General features: G+C 40.7%; 1 long non-coding RNA gene across 1 annotated transcript; it reads left to right on the forward strand.

Moving 5' to 3' along the window:
• The first annotated feature begins 7,913 nt into the window (after positions 1-7,913).
• On the forward strand, positions 7,914-11,593 carry LOC138836779 (uncharacterized). The gene is made up of 5 exons (XR_011375060.1): positions 7,914-8,381; positions 8,470-8,600; positions 10,209-10,328; positions 11,046-11,179; positions 11,284-11,593. It is a non-coding gene; the product is annotated as an uncharacterized lncRNA (long non-coding RNA).
• The last annotated feature ends 3,340 nt before the right edge of the window (positions 11,594-14,933 follow it).

The following is a 14,933-nucleotide window of genomic DNA, read 5'->3' on the forward strand; positions in this document are numbered from 1 at the left end:
TCCCTCAGGCAGGAGCATGTGTACTCTAGATAAACACACCATGAAATGTTTATCTCCATCATATATACACATATATATATATAAACATATTAAAAATGTTGTATAGAGCGTTTACAGTTACATGAGTAGGTTAATAAGGACATTTCAGAGGAAGCATTGTTACCTCCTCCTTTGTTTTCCCCCTAGCATCACTTCCCTCCCCACCTCCCCGACTCCTCCCATCCCACCCCGCCCAGACATTGTAAAGTTCATTTTCAACATAGTGTCCTGTATACCTCGTCATCACAGTGGGTCAGCCTGAATCCCCATTTAAGTGTTCCCTTATATCTCTTCCTCTCCTCAAATTACAAAAATGTATATACAAGGTGCAGAACACCAGCAAAAAATCTAGTGAAAACGGGTTATACTGTGGGAGTAGAAAAAGAAAAAAAGAATCACGTAGTGCATTGTACATACAATAAAAATGCTAACAAGAAAAAAAACACTGTGTCCCTGTCATGGGGTATATTTTGCTTAACACTATCTCATGTAATTATATGTACATAGTCTTTGACCTTCTCTGCTTGGCCTAGACATGTACTAGTCATTGTAAACAAGAGAAACTATGGGACCTATATTCTTTGGCTTACTTCAAATAATATAATTTTTTTCCAAGTCTTTCCATTTCCTAACAAATGGGGTGCTATCATTCTTTATAATGGAGGCATAGAATTCCTACACACACACACACACACACACACACACACACACACACATCTCATCACATTTTCTTGATCCATTCATCTATGGAGCGGCATTGGGGTGGTTCCATGTTAGTTATGGTAAATGATGCTGCTATAAACATGTTTGAGCTGGTAGCTTGGTCTGACCTTGTTTGTGATCATTTGGGTAAATGCCCAAAAGTGGGATTGCTGGATCATAGGGGAGCTCTATGTGGAGTTTTTTGACGAACCTCCATATACTGCTTTCCAGAGTGGTTGAACAAGTTTACACTCCCACCAACAATGCAGTAGGGTTTCCTTTTGGCCACATCCCCTCCAGCATCGTAGATTTCTTGATTCTAGCCATTCTAACTGGGGTGAGGTAGAATCTCAATGTTGTTTTGATTTGCATTTCTTTTTTTTCTTGATTGATTGTGGGGCTTGAAGTCTGGGTCTGGGTGCTGTCCCTCAGCTCTTCAGCTAAAGGCAAGTGATCTACACTTGAGCCACAGCACCACTTCCGGTTTCCTAGTGGTTATTGGAGATAAGAGTCAGTCTGTTCTGCTGGCTTTGAACCACAATCCTCAGATCTCAGCCTCCTGAGTATCTAGAATTACAGGCAGGAGCCACCAGCGCCCAGCTGATTTGCATATTTTTATTGCTAGAGAAGTTATACATTTCCTCATGTGTCTATTGGCCATTCTTATTTCCTCTTCAGAGAAGTTTATAAGTTTCTCTTTAGCCCACTATTTGTAGGGCAGTTGTTTCTTTGAGGATTTGTTGGGGAATTTAGTTTTTTGAGTTCCAATATATTTTAGATATGAGACCTTTATCCATTGTCTGGCTAGTGAAGATCTTCTCCCAATCCGTGGGCTTTCTATTGATCTTGCTATCTATGTCCTTTGTGTTGCAGAAGCTCTGCAGTTCCATGCAAGCCCATTTGTCCAACCTTTGATTTGTTGTGCTTCTGGTCTCTATTAAAAAATTTTCGGCCTGTGCCAAGGAGCCCTAGAGTTTCTCCTATTCCTTCCTGTTTTGTTTTCATGGAGTCTGCTTTTATTTCGAGGTCTTTGATCCATTTGGAGTTGATTCTGGTGCACGGTGATATATGCAATCTAGCTTTAATTTTCTACAAGTGTTTAACCAATTTTGCCTTTTACTTTAATTTTCTACAAGTGTTTAACACATTTTGACTTTTACTGAAAAGGCTGTTTTTCTTCCTTTCTATTTCTTTAGCTCCCTTGTCAAAGATTAGTTGGCTGTAGGCCAGTGGGTTTATTTCTGAGTCTTCAGTCCTATTCCATTGGTCTTCAGATCGGTTCTTGTGCCATTACCAAGCTGTTTTGATTACTATGGTTTGCAGTAGAGTTTGAAATTTAGAATGGATATTCCTCCAGTCTTGTTCTTTCTACTAAGGATCGTTTTTGCTCTTTGGGGTCTTTTATTGTTCCATATGAATTTTTGGATTGCTTTTTCTATTACATTGAAGAATGAGTTTGGGATATTGATAGGTATCGAATTGAATTTGTAGATACCCTTTGGCAGTATTTGGCAGTATTTTCACGATGTTAATCCTCCCAATCAAGGAGAATCAGAGGTTTTTCCAGTTGCTTAGTTCTGCTTTGATTTCCTTTTTCAAGTTTTGAAAGTTTTTGTCATAGAGGTCCTTCACCTCTTTTGTTAAGCTAACTCATAAGGTATTTTATTTTTTGTGGGTCTATTACAAAGGGAGTTGATTTCCTAATTTCAGCCAAACTCTTCTCATTATTGGCAGAGAGAAAATCCATTGATTTCTCAGGGTTAATTTTATACCCTGCTACTTTGCCAAAGTTTCCAATCAGCTCAAGTAACTCGGGAGTTGAGTCCATGGGGTTCTTTGCTTTTCTTTCTTTTTTTTTTTTTTTTTTTTGTAAGAATACCGTACAGAGGAGTTACAATTACATGGGCAAGATAAGAGGACATTTCTTATCAAGCATTGTTGCCTCCTCTTTGTTTCCCCTTCCCATCCCTTCCCATACTCCCCCCACTCGATCCTCCCCGACACACCAAAGTTGTAAAGCTCACTTTTCAACATAAGGAATTGTACATCTCATTGTTGCAATGAGTCCACCTGTATCCCTAGTTAAATGATTTGTTTTTGCCCTTCCACCTCCACAAATTATACCAACATCAAATACAGTGAAAGCAGGGGTCATGGGGTTCTTTAAATACAAGATCATGTCATCTGCAAAGAGGGAGAGTTTTACTTCATCTTTCCCTATTTGGATTCCCTTTATATCTGCATCTTGTCTTATTTCCTTAGCTTGGCATTCTAATACTAGGTTGAAGAGGAGGGGAGAGAGAGCACATCCTTGTCTCATTCCTAAATTTGGAGGAAATGGCTTTAGTTGTTTACCAGTAAGTATGATGCTGGCTGTAGGTTTGTTAATACAGGCCTTATTATATTGAGAAATGTTCCATGGATTCCTAGTTTTTCCAGAGCTTTCATAATAAAGGGGTGTTGGATCTTGTCAAATGCTTTTTCTGCATCTATTGAGATGTGGTTTTTACCCTTGGTCTTGTTGATGTGACGAATTATATTAATTTTTTTGCATATATTGGACCAGGTTTGCATCCCTAAAATGAATCCTGTTTTATTGTGGTATATGATTTTTTTTGATGAGTTGTTGAAGTCAATTGGCCAAGGTTTTGTTGAGAAGTTTCCCATTGATATTCATCAAAGCAATGGGTCTATAGTTCTCTGTCTTTGATGAGTGCCTGCCTGGTTTTGGGATAAGGGTTATCCTGGCTTCATAAAAAGAGTGTGGTAATGACTTTTTGCTTTCAATTTCATTGAAGAGTTGGAGGAGTATGGTTCTGATTTCTGCTTTGAGGCTTTGTAGATAAACACACCATGAAATGTTTTTCTCCATCTTAATTTTAAATGAAATATGTTCATCCACTGCCACTTAAAGTGGAATGTCTCTCCTCAAGTTTTCTCAACCCAGAATTTAACTGTGTCTCCTCCAGTTTTGAGCAAGAGAAATATGTCTTCTACAGTTTTAAGTATGTGGAATATGTCTGCTATAGTTTCCATTATCATGGATATATCTTCTCCACTTTCAGATATGTGAAATAGATCTCCTCCTGTTATGTACAGAAGGAATTTATCATTTCCAGTGTGGGGCATGTGGAATAGGTCTCCTCCAAGTTTGGGGCCACATCTCCTCAGCATTGTCATGAGCATGAAAGTTGTGTTCTGCAGGTTGTCTCGGCATGAATGGGGTGCCTCCAGTCTTCCTCATGTGGAATCTCTATGCTTTAGTGCCTGCCAGGGTAGACTGTGTCTGTCCAGGTCACAGTCTAAAATATATCACTTCCAGCAAATCTTAAGTTGGAATCCCTTTGTCTCAGTTGTCCTGAATATGGAAAATGTCAAGGCCAGGTCTTCAGAGACTGGTGGCCATTTACTATTGCTCACTCTAGCAAGGAATATACTTACTATAGATTTTCTCATCAAGGAATATATCAGACAGTGCTTTCTCGAGCACAAAATGGATGTGTCCCAATCTCCCACGAATCCAGCTCTCTTTAGGAAGTTTATTGTTCCCTTGAGGAATCCTTAACATGGAAATATCTCCTACTATGTACAGCCTTGGACACACACGTGCTCCTGTTTTCCTTGGCATGGAACGTATCTATTCCCACCATCCTGGGAAATTCAGCCTTCAATTGGGGTAAGCATTTGTTGTCATCTTCTTTCTGTATCCTCATGCAGTACTGAATCTTATCCCTCATTGCTCACAGTAATGAAATCTGTGTACTCAAGCTCATTTCTCGTGTCTACCTCAAGTCTCTGTAGGAAAGAATGAAGCTATTCTGGCTCTCCACAGCATGGAATGTAGCAGGTTTCAGCTCTACTCAGAAGATAAGTTTCATCTCCAGCTTTCCTTTGGTGGAAACTGCCTATTCCAGGTGTGTTGAGAATGGAATCTGTGTATTTCAGCCCTCCTCAGGTAGGTAATCATTAACTCAGTTCTCCTCAGCATGTTGACATGTGTACTTATAGCTCTTCAACATATAGCCTGTCACTCTCATGTCTCCTTACATTGGACTGCGTCGACTCCATTTACAACATGGCATGGGATTCCACCCTGCCTCCCTGCACTTGGAATGTGTGTCGTCCATCTCCCTTCACTGAACAAGTTGTTTACTCCAGCTGTCTTGAGCAGGGATTGCTCCTGCTCCATCTCTCCTCCTGTTTTCCATGAAGAATATCTCAGGACTTTTAGTCTCAGCAAGAAGTGCAACTCCTCAGGTTTTCATCATCTTCAGTCATATCCACAGCAGCTTTCTTCTTCCCTGTCACTTTGTAGTCCCACATTTTGCAGCCTGGAATCTGTCTGTTGGGTGTTTGGTCACCTGTGAATGCCTTGGCTCCATCTCTCTCCATCAAGAGAGACCCTTGTTGAATCCAAGGCCATCCTGGCATGTGTTGAAAGCACCTCACATCAGCAAATGTCAACTGTAGAATTCTGCAGCAAGTAAACTGGGAAGTATAGCACTTTTTGGCCTGGAATCCATCTACCTCAGCTCTCCTCAACATGGCATCTGTGAACAATAGTTCTACTCAGGTGTGATATACCTGTTACAGCTCTTATCATCACAGAACACATGTATTGTTTCTCTTCATATCAGGGAAACCTTCTACTGTGACTTTCCACAGTAGGGAATGGGACTTCTCCAATTCTCCTATGGAATGTGTCTCCTCCAGCTCACTTTTTCTATAGGTCTGTTATTCCTATAGGAATGCTTTTCCTATAGGTCTATTTAGTATGAAATTTTATTTAGTATGAAAGTTACATTCTACAGGTCATCTTGGCATGATTGGGCTCCTCCAGCCTTCCTCATGTGGAATCTGCATGCTTAATTCAGTGCCTCTCAATGTAGAATGTGTCTATCAAGTTCATAGTTTATCTAAAGTTTGAATCTATTTATCTTAGTTGTCCTGAAGTTGGAAAATGTCAAGGCCAGGTCTGTACTGACTAGAGGTATTTTTTGCAAACTCCAGCAACCTATTGCTCTACTCTAGTTTAGGTCATCATGGAATGTATCTGTCAATGCTCTCTAGAGCATGAAAATCTCCCAAGCATTGCTTCTATGGGCTCCAGGTCTCTTCACGTACTTGAATGTTCCCTTGAGGATTCCTTAATATGGAAATACCTCCCACTGTGTACAGAATGGGACACATGTACTTCTGTTCTCCTTGGCATGGAATGCATCCATTCCAACCATCCTTGAGAAGTTCAGCATTTATTTGTGGTAAGCATTTGCTATCAATTCCTTTTTGATTGAAATTTTTTGGTTTTTTTTTCAGGGATTAATTCCTTTTTGTATCCTCATGCAGTACTGCATCTTATGCCTCATTGCTCACAGCAGTGAAATCTGTGCAATCAAGCTCATCGCTCAAGGTTTATAATAATGTCATGTCTCTGCAGGAAGGAATGAAGCTACTTGGCTCTCCACAGCATGGAATATAGCACATTACAGCTCTATTCAGAAGGTAAGTATCCTCTCCAGCTTTCCTTTTCCTGGAAGCCATCTATTCCAGATGTGCTGAGGATGGAATCTGTGTAATTCAGCCCTCCTAAGGTAGGTAATTATTACCTCAATTCTTCTCAGCATATTGACATGTGTACTTACAGCTCAGAATGTGTCTACCCTAGTCCTCTTCAACATATATACTGTCCCTGTCATGTCTCCTCACATTGGAATGTGTTGACTCCAGTAATTTACAACATGGCATGAGATTCCATCATGCTTGAAGTCCTTACACTCTTGGAATGTGTATCATCCATCTCCTGTAAACTATTTATTTACTCCAGCTTTCTTGACCAAGGAATGCTCTTGCTTCATTTCTCCACAACTTTGGATGTGTGTCTCTTTTTATTTTCCATGAAGAGCTCCTTAGTCCTTTTATGCTCAGAAAGAAGTGCAACTTCCCAGGTTTTCATCAACATGAGTCATGTTTACAGCAGCCCTCTTCTTCCCTGTCAGTTTCTAGTCCCAGATGTAAGTCTGGAATCTTTCTACTGGGGGTTATGTCACCTTTGAATGCATCGGCTCCATCTCTCTCCACCAAGAGAGGCTCTTGATGAAGCTGAGGCCATCATGGCATGTGTTGAGAGAAGCTTGCATCAGCAAAATGACAACTCTAGCATTCTCCAGCAAGTAATTGGGAAGTATAGCACTCCTTGGCACAAAGTGCATCTACCTCAGGTCTCCTCAGCATGGCATCTGTCAACACTAGCAATAAGCAACAGATGCTTATTTCAGGTCTCATCTGCATAGAATACATGTATTCAATCCCTCCACATTAGGGAACCCATCTGCTGTGGATTTCCACAGCAGGGAATGTGTTTTCTCCAATTCTCCTAACTATGGAATGTGTCCCTTCCAGCTCTCGAACATGTAATATATGTCTTTCAAATCTTGTCAACATAGAATGTTTTTCCTATAGGTCTTTTTAGTATGAAATCTATCTATTAGCTCCATTAAGCAAGCTATGCAGGACTGTGGAATCATCCATCTTATGTTCATCACAGTATAGAATACATATTCTCTGGCCTTATGAAACTTTCTTGCTGTTTCTGCCATCCTGATTACAGCTCTCTTATGTATATTCCAAGGCATTTGATATACCTCTTTTTTTTCTCCTTTGGATGTAGAGAGTTTCAGCAACTCTAAAAGGCATAGAATTCTTTTACCACACCCTGCCATGGAGTAGGTTTCCTTTGGTTGTGTTATGCAAAAAGAGTTTGCATTTGAGAGCATAAAAGCAGCATAGACGATTTATGCTGCAGCTTTCGTGAAGCCTGATTTTTATTTCATGCACTTCAACAAGGGACATGTAATTTTTTGTTTGCATCAGCTCCTCTAGATGGAATATGTGTAGTCTGGTTCTCATCAGGATGAATTTAACCTGTACCAGCTCTCCTTAGGGTTAATGAAATGGAACCATTGGTCATATTCTAGGTCTCCTGCAGACATATGTAGGCCTGTACAGCCTGGAATCAATTTCATGTTGCTCATTCGGCTGAGCAAGGAGTGCATTTATCCTGTGTCCTTATCATGGACTGCATCTACTGCTGCTTTCCAATGAATCGATGCAGATATTCCAGTACTGGGCAGCATTGAAGCTATCTACTCCAGCTCTTTCCAGGAAGGTAAATGTGCACTGCAAGTTTGTTTGTCATGGAATAATCTCACACTTTCCTGAGCATGGTATATACTGAAGCTCTCTTTGTCCTGGAATCCATCAATCTGTGCTCAGTTTAGTAAGGTAAGTGTCAGTGTAGGGTCTCATTAGCATTTATTCATCACACAGTCTGCTCAGCATGGAATGCACTACTGCCCTCTTTGTCCTGGAATCCATCTATCTCAGCTCTTCACACTAAGGTAAGTATCAACTTGGCGTCTCTTTAGCATGGATTCATGTCCTCCTTGTTCCTTGTTCCTGAATACATCTCTTCCTTCTCTGCTCAGAAAGGAATCAATGGCTTGAATCTTGCTCCATGGTGCAACTGAACTCCTTGAATTCGTTTGGTGTGGATATGGGATGCCCGCTCTACTCAGCACGGAATATGTCACCTTCACTTCACATCACCATGTTCTCCTTTTATTTCACGTGTCTTAAACCAGGTAGATGCCCACTCCAGTCAGCTGTTTACTGCATGTGAACTCTGATTACTCCATATCCTTCTGTGATGCAATGCTTGTCTCTTGCCAGATGACAGCAAGGAATGTGTCAGCTCCAGTGCTCTTCTTCAAGGAAGATATCTACTCCTGCTTTCCTCAGCATGAATCCTTCTTCTCAGATTCTCAGCATGGCATGTGTTGAAAACAGTTGTTATTAGAGAGGTAAGTGTCCACTCCAGAATTGTTTAGTATACAGTCTTGCTTGTCTAGGGCTTGTTGGGCTGGATTACATTCACTGCAGCTCTCCTCAGCCTGAGAGCTGTCTACTGCTGGTGTACTCAGCTTGTGATTAAGCTTCTGCTTACTTGAGTGTTTTCTTGTTCCTATCACAGGTCCTGCAAACTTTTTTGTTGTTGTTTTTTACTTAAAATTTAATTTTCTTGCTTTAGAGGAAATGGCTTTAGCTTGTCCTTTTTTTTGTTTCATTTGTATGTTCTTACCTCATGGTATAACCCCTGTTTTCATTATATTTTCCTCTGGTGCCCTGAAGCTTGTATATACATTGTTCAAATTGGGGAGTGGAAGGGAAATAACAAAATGCTGAATTAAGGATATAGGTTGACCCATTCTAACACTGAAATGTACAAGACACCATGTTTACAACAAACTTTACAACTTTGGGGATAAGGTGGACGGAGTTGTTGGGAAGTTTAGGAGGGAAGGAATGGTAGGGGAAAAACAAAGAAGGAGATAACAATATAACTCATGTAACTCTAACCCCTCTGAACAGTATTATTACAGTAAAAAAATATACAAAAATTTATTTCCTGAATTGTGAACTCAGAGCCTTGATTCCTATTTGTTTATTTAACTTATATCATGTGCTAGGGCACTTGAGCCATGTACTCATTCTTACATATTGATGGTAAATTTGAAAATTTGATTTGTGTTGACTGTATATAAGAGCTTAATCCTGACAGTTCAGACTTCTGTACACATGAACATGTGAGTTAAAGATATAGAACTGTTACACACTCACACAAAAAGCCTTAGCATGCTGAGTAGCTATAAGTACAGAGATGAAGAAACAACTTGGTTAATTTTTGTATTTTTTTTTAAATTTTTCTAACTTCCATTTACTTTTTAATGCTGATATTAGGATTTGATTTAAGGGTGAAGGCTTTGTGCTAGAGTGTTTAGGCTCAAGGCTAGTGTTTTGCAATTTGAATCACAGATTCCTTCTGATTTTTAGTGGTTAATGGGAGAGAAGGGTCTCCTAGAGTTTCTTGCTTGGGTGGCTTTGAACCATGATCCTCATATCTCAGATTCCTAATACAGTAGAAATACAATGCATGAGTTACCTCTGGGAGGTAACTCATTTGTTATCAAATATGATTTCAATGAGACAGCAAACTGCGAATCAGAAATTGAGGGTTTTCTGCAGAAGGGGCCATGAATGGAACCAATGCTCTTTTCCCTTCTGTAGACCTAGGACAGTAGAATTTTCTTTCTGCAGGCCTTGGCAGCCACAACCTTGTGTGTCATGTGACTGTCTCCCTAATCTTAGCTCAGTGCAGTCAGAGTGAAGCACATTTGTGAAGCAGATTTTAAGGCAAGAGATTCAATCATCACCCTCTGTGTACCTGAGAACACTTCCCCATTAGGTCCACTTCCCCTGCTCACTATGAATGGAGACCCAAGTAGTGATGCTACTTGTGAAGCCCAAATATAGGTACATTTGAGCTGGGCATGGTCCTCCAAGAATATTCTGCCTGGGTATTTTGGATATTCTGCCTAAGTAAAGAATTTTTCTCTAATTTTTCTCTCTAGGACACCAAAGCATGGATGCTGTCTCCTCTAGTTCATTGGACTTGTAGTTTCTATTCCCCCTTCACTAAGTGACAAGTGTTGTTTAAGCTGGAAGCATAAGATACTAGTCAAATAGGAAAGGTGAGTCCAGATTCTAGGTACCCTAGATATGAGGATGAGGATCTTTATTGTCTCTTGGGATCAGGTCTTACACCAATTGTAGCAGCATTGAAGGCATATAAGGGCTTTCTCTCCCTTTTGGTTATATGGGTTTACCTCTCACCAATATGAGGAATCCATTGGATCATGAGTGGACTTGGAAATCCTCTGAAGAGATAGTAGATAAATCACAAGCTCTCTACAGGCTGGAATATTTGCAGCCTCTCTCTCTCTGAGAGCCCTTTATTGCCTTTAAGGCCCGCAGTGCCTTCACTGACATCTTCCTGTCTCTCACTAGCTTCCTTTTTAATTGTGTGAAGATACTTTATCCCAAAGGCATTTCCTGCCCTATGTCCTCCCTTGACCCCAGAGCCTCACCTCTCACAGACCTGGCATAGAACAGGCGTTGATGAAGAGTCATGCATCATCATGCTGCTAAATTAAGGTTCACATTATGAAGAATTTGGCTGTTACATGTTTCATAGTCCTGAGAAGACCACACCCTGTCCCCATCTACACCAAGACAGCTCCAGATTGGGGAGGGCCGTATATGGGATCACTGTTGCTCTATGGCCCATTCTTGACTGCATTTCATTATGGGTCACTGGATTCTGTACAAATATATGGGTGAGTCAGACTTGGTCACATCTAGTACTTTCCCTTCAATCACATAGGCCATCTCTCCTTGCTTTTCACAAGGAGTGGGCTGGAGTTTCCCATGTTCTCCTGGATGGAATGTCATTGTTGGCCTCACCACATGAGCATGATCCTCCTGTCCTGTTGTCAGCCTCTCACTGTGGAACAGATGACAATACCACCAGTCTGGTGTCCAGGTATTGTGTGCCCTATGGAAACCCTACATGCATTGACCCAGTGGGGGATCCCTCATCCTCCAATAATTTACGATACCCTCCTTCCCCTCACATCCTTCTTCCAGATGGAACTTCACAGCACACCCACCTTTGGCTATGTTTTCCACATGACAAGAACCAATTTTGTCATTTTAAGTTGACTCCACAGGAACCTTGGAACATCATCACCATCAACATAGGTCCTCAGTTTCCACAATGGCTTCATTTCTCACCCGAGTCACTTTGTGGAGTTAACTGTTGTTTCATTAATTCATTGCACAAAGATCAGAAACTGGCTCATAACTCTTCCTAGCAATGCATCTCTTTTGATTTCTATTTTATATCCACAAATAACCTGCAATTTTCATTACCTTTCCATCAATCATTCAGACTAAAATATGATTTTATGAGTTATCCTGTAACGATTACAATAAATTTTGTATCAAAGATGTGTCTGTCTTTTCTGTTTCTTCAGCTTTTTGCCTTGTTGGATGTGTGTATGTGTGTGTATGTGTGTGTGTGTGTGTGTGCGCGTGTGTGTGCGTGCGCGCGCACGCACACATGCGTATGACTACTGTGGCTTGAACTTGGGGTTCCCTTTACCACTTGAACCCCACCTACACTTTGACTTTTTTTCTGGCTAATTGGAGATAAGGTTGTGTCACACTTGTCTGACTGACTGGCTTTGAAAAGCCATCTTTTTTTTTTAATTTAATTTTATTTTATTTGTGAACATACTGTACAGAGGGGTTACAATTACATGGGCAGGATAATGCGTACATTTCTTATCAAGCATTGCAGCCTCCTCCTTTGGTTTACCCTTCATATCCCTTCCCAGCCTCCCCCCTCCCCCTAAATCCCAATCCTTCTCCTTCCCCCCCTTCCCCCCCCCCGCACCGACGTTGTAAAGCTCGTTTTGGACATGACAACTTGTACTTTTCATTGTTGCAACAGGTCCACCTGTATCCTTAAACAACTGGTTTTTCCCCATCTCCTCGACAAGTTATGCTGACATCAAATATAGTGAAAGCAGGGGTTATACTGTGGGGGAGGGACATACAAAGCAACAAAGAGATAATCTTATAAATGCGTTAGAAACACATGCATGAAAGAAAAAAAACATTAAAATACATATCTAAGGGTTGATTTTCCTGACATCACATTATCTGACCTTTTCCGCTTGACTCATACATATACTAGATACTGCAAATAAGGGAAACCATGGGACCTATGTTTCTTTGGGCCTGGCTTACTTCACTTAATATAATTGTTTCCAAGTTTTTCCATTTCCTAACAAATGGGGCAATGTCATTCTTTCTGATGGAGGCATAGAATTCCATTGTGTATATATACCACATTTTCTTGATCCATTCATCTACTGAGGGGCATCTGGGTTGGTTCCATATCTTAGCTATGGTAAATAATGCTGCAATAAACATTGTTGTTCTGGTAGGTTTAGTGTGGTCTTGTTTGTAAACATTTGGGTAAATGCCCAAAAGTGGGATTGCTGGATCATAGGGGAGTTCTATGTGAAGTCTTTTGAGGAACCTCCATACTGCTTTCCAAAGTGGTTGAACAAGTTTACATTCCCACCAACAATGAAGTAAGGTTCCTTTCTGTCCACATCCCCTCCAGCATCTGTTGTTGTTAGAGTTCTTGATTTTTGCTGTTCTAACTGGAGTGAGGTGATATCTCAATGTTGTTTTGATTTGCATTTCTTTTATGGCTAAGGATGTTGAACATTTCTTCATGTGTCTATTGGCCATCCTTCTTTCTTCTTCAGAGAAGTTTCTCTTTAAGCCTTTCGCCCACTTATTTATCGGGCAGTTGTTTCTTTGAGGATTTGTTGTTGGGGAGTTTAATTTATTGAGTTCCAAGTATATTTTAAATATGAGACCCTTGTCTGTTGTATGGCTAGTAAAGATCTTCTCCCAATCCGTGGGCTTTCTATTGATCTTGCTAGCTATGTCATTTGCCCTTCAGAAGCTCTGCAGGAAAAGCCATCTTTTTATCTCTTCCTTGTGGGTAGTTGAGATTATAGATCTCAGCCATTATCACCCAGTGTTGTTTAATAAAAACTGTTTTGAAGACCTTTTATGCTCTTTCACATGACATACAAGACACCTTGCTTCTTGATATTTGCCAGCACAGTCCTCCTCAGTCCCCCGGAATAACTTCTGTGGTCCAGTCATCCAGAGTTCCTACCATACTCCCATCACCGTGTTCCTGCCTATGCTCCTTCTCTTCTCCATTCTTTGGGAGCTCTTCCTCTCCTTGTCAATGAAAACAATTACCTGTATCCCCATCAAGTGTCAATAGGATCCTACTTTTTCCAGTAATCCCTCTGACTTTGAAGCTCAACTGTCAACTTTTTTCCCTTTACTCTAGTTCCATTATGCAGTTTTCAAAGTGTGGGTTCACTTATGGCCTCCAAAGAATGAGAGGTTTCTGGGTACCTCACTGCAGTTACCCATAGCCAGCTTGATTGTGCAGAGCAGAGCTGGGTTTTTTTTTAACATTTTATGTGTAAGTTCCTCTCAAGGTGAGAACGGGTAAGTAAGGATTCCTGTGGTTTAGGCTTTGGGAACTGATGTGTTCTGTGTAGGGTTGATTGCAAGTTAGAAATGTGTGATGATTACAGATGAACCTCATGACTGTGGAGTTTTGCTGCAGTTTTCTATTGAAAATGTAGAATGGATATTAGGCCTATGTAGTGCATCATGGTAATAGCCATAAACCATGCTTGTTTAGGAGCATGCAGACCCGGTACTCTATATCCCTGTCTTCCAGTATTTCTCCACAAGCTGAAGCTGCAGGTTGGGCTTCTCTCTTTATGGAAAATGCATGAGTAGATGAGCACTGAGGGTTGAGGATCATTTTTGTTCTAAAATAACATGAAACGAGTGATTCCAGCCTTCCTCTTGAGGAAAGTGCTTGTTCTGTCCTAAGGTCCATTTTTTGTTAACCTGGAAGATGTTTCCTCTGTGTTGGGGAAAGAGGAATTTGCCCCTTGTTTCTCTCCTAAGATGGACAGTGCCTCCTCCATCCTCCTGAGCATGGAATTTGTGTGCTGCCAAGTGGCTCACCATAGAATCAATTTCTTCCAGCCTTGCTCAAGGAAAAATACCTGTTCAGTGTCCCCTGAGCAAGGAATAGATTTTTTTGGCAGTCATCATCCTCAAAAGTTTCTATTCCCGTTGTCCTCGACCTGAAGTATGTGTCTTTCAGCTCTCTTCAGGGTGCATCCATTTCTTCCAGCTCTGAAGAAGGAAAATATCAAGTTTAGACCTGGATAGTCCTGAATCCATGTCCTTTTGCTCATCCCACTGCAAGAAGTACAACTATTGTAATTTTCTTTAGCAAGGAGTCCTTGCATACCTCTCTGAAGGGAATGGAGATATTTCAGTTCTCCTAAGCATCAAAGCCATCTATTCCAGCTCTCCTCAGGAAGGTAAGTGTCATTTTGGTGTCTCAGCACAAATTCATTTTTTTCTCTGTCCTTGTCTTCTTTTGACATTTCTTCTTTCCTTCTCTCCTCAGAACATGGAATTGATTTCTTCAATCTCTCTTCACCATGAGACCCAACCAGTTGAGCTGCTTCACAGCATATAGTGTTCTTGAGATCTAGTCTGTAAGAAATCCATGTGCAGAAATCTAAACAGCATAGCATGGGTCTTCTCTAACCTACTTTGACTTAGAAGTTATATCCCTTAATTTTCTCAGATGAGCAGAAAAA

The sequence above is a fragment of the Dipodomys merriami genome, unplaced genomic scaffold (genome assembly GCF_024711535.1).
Source record: "Dipodomys merriami isolate MVZ:Mamm:240054 unplaced genomic scaffold, mDipMer1.0.p SCAF_10, whole genome shotgun sequence".
In the NCBI taxonomy this organism is placed as follows: Eukaryota; Metazoa; Chordata; class Mammalia; order Rodentia; family Heteromyidae; genus Dipodomys; species Dipodomys merriami.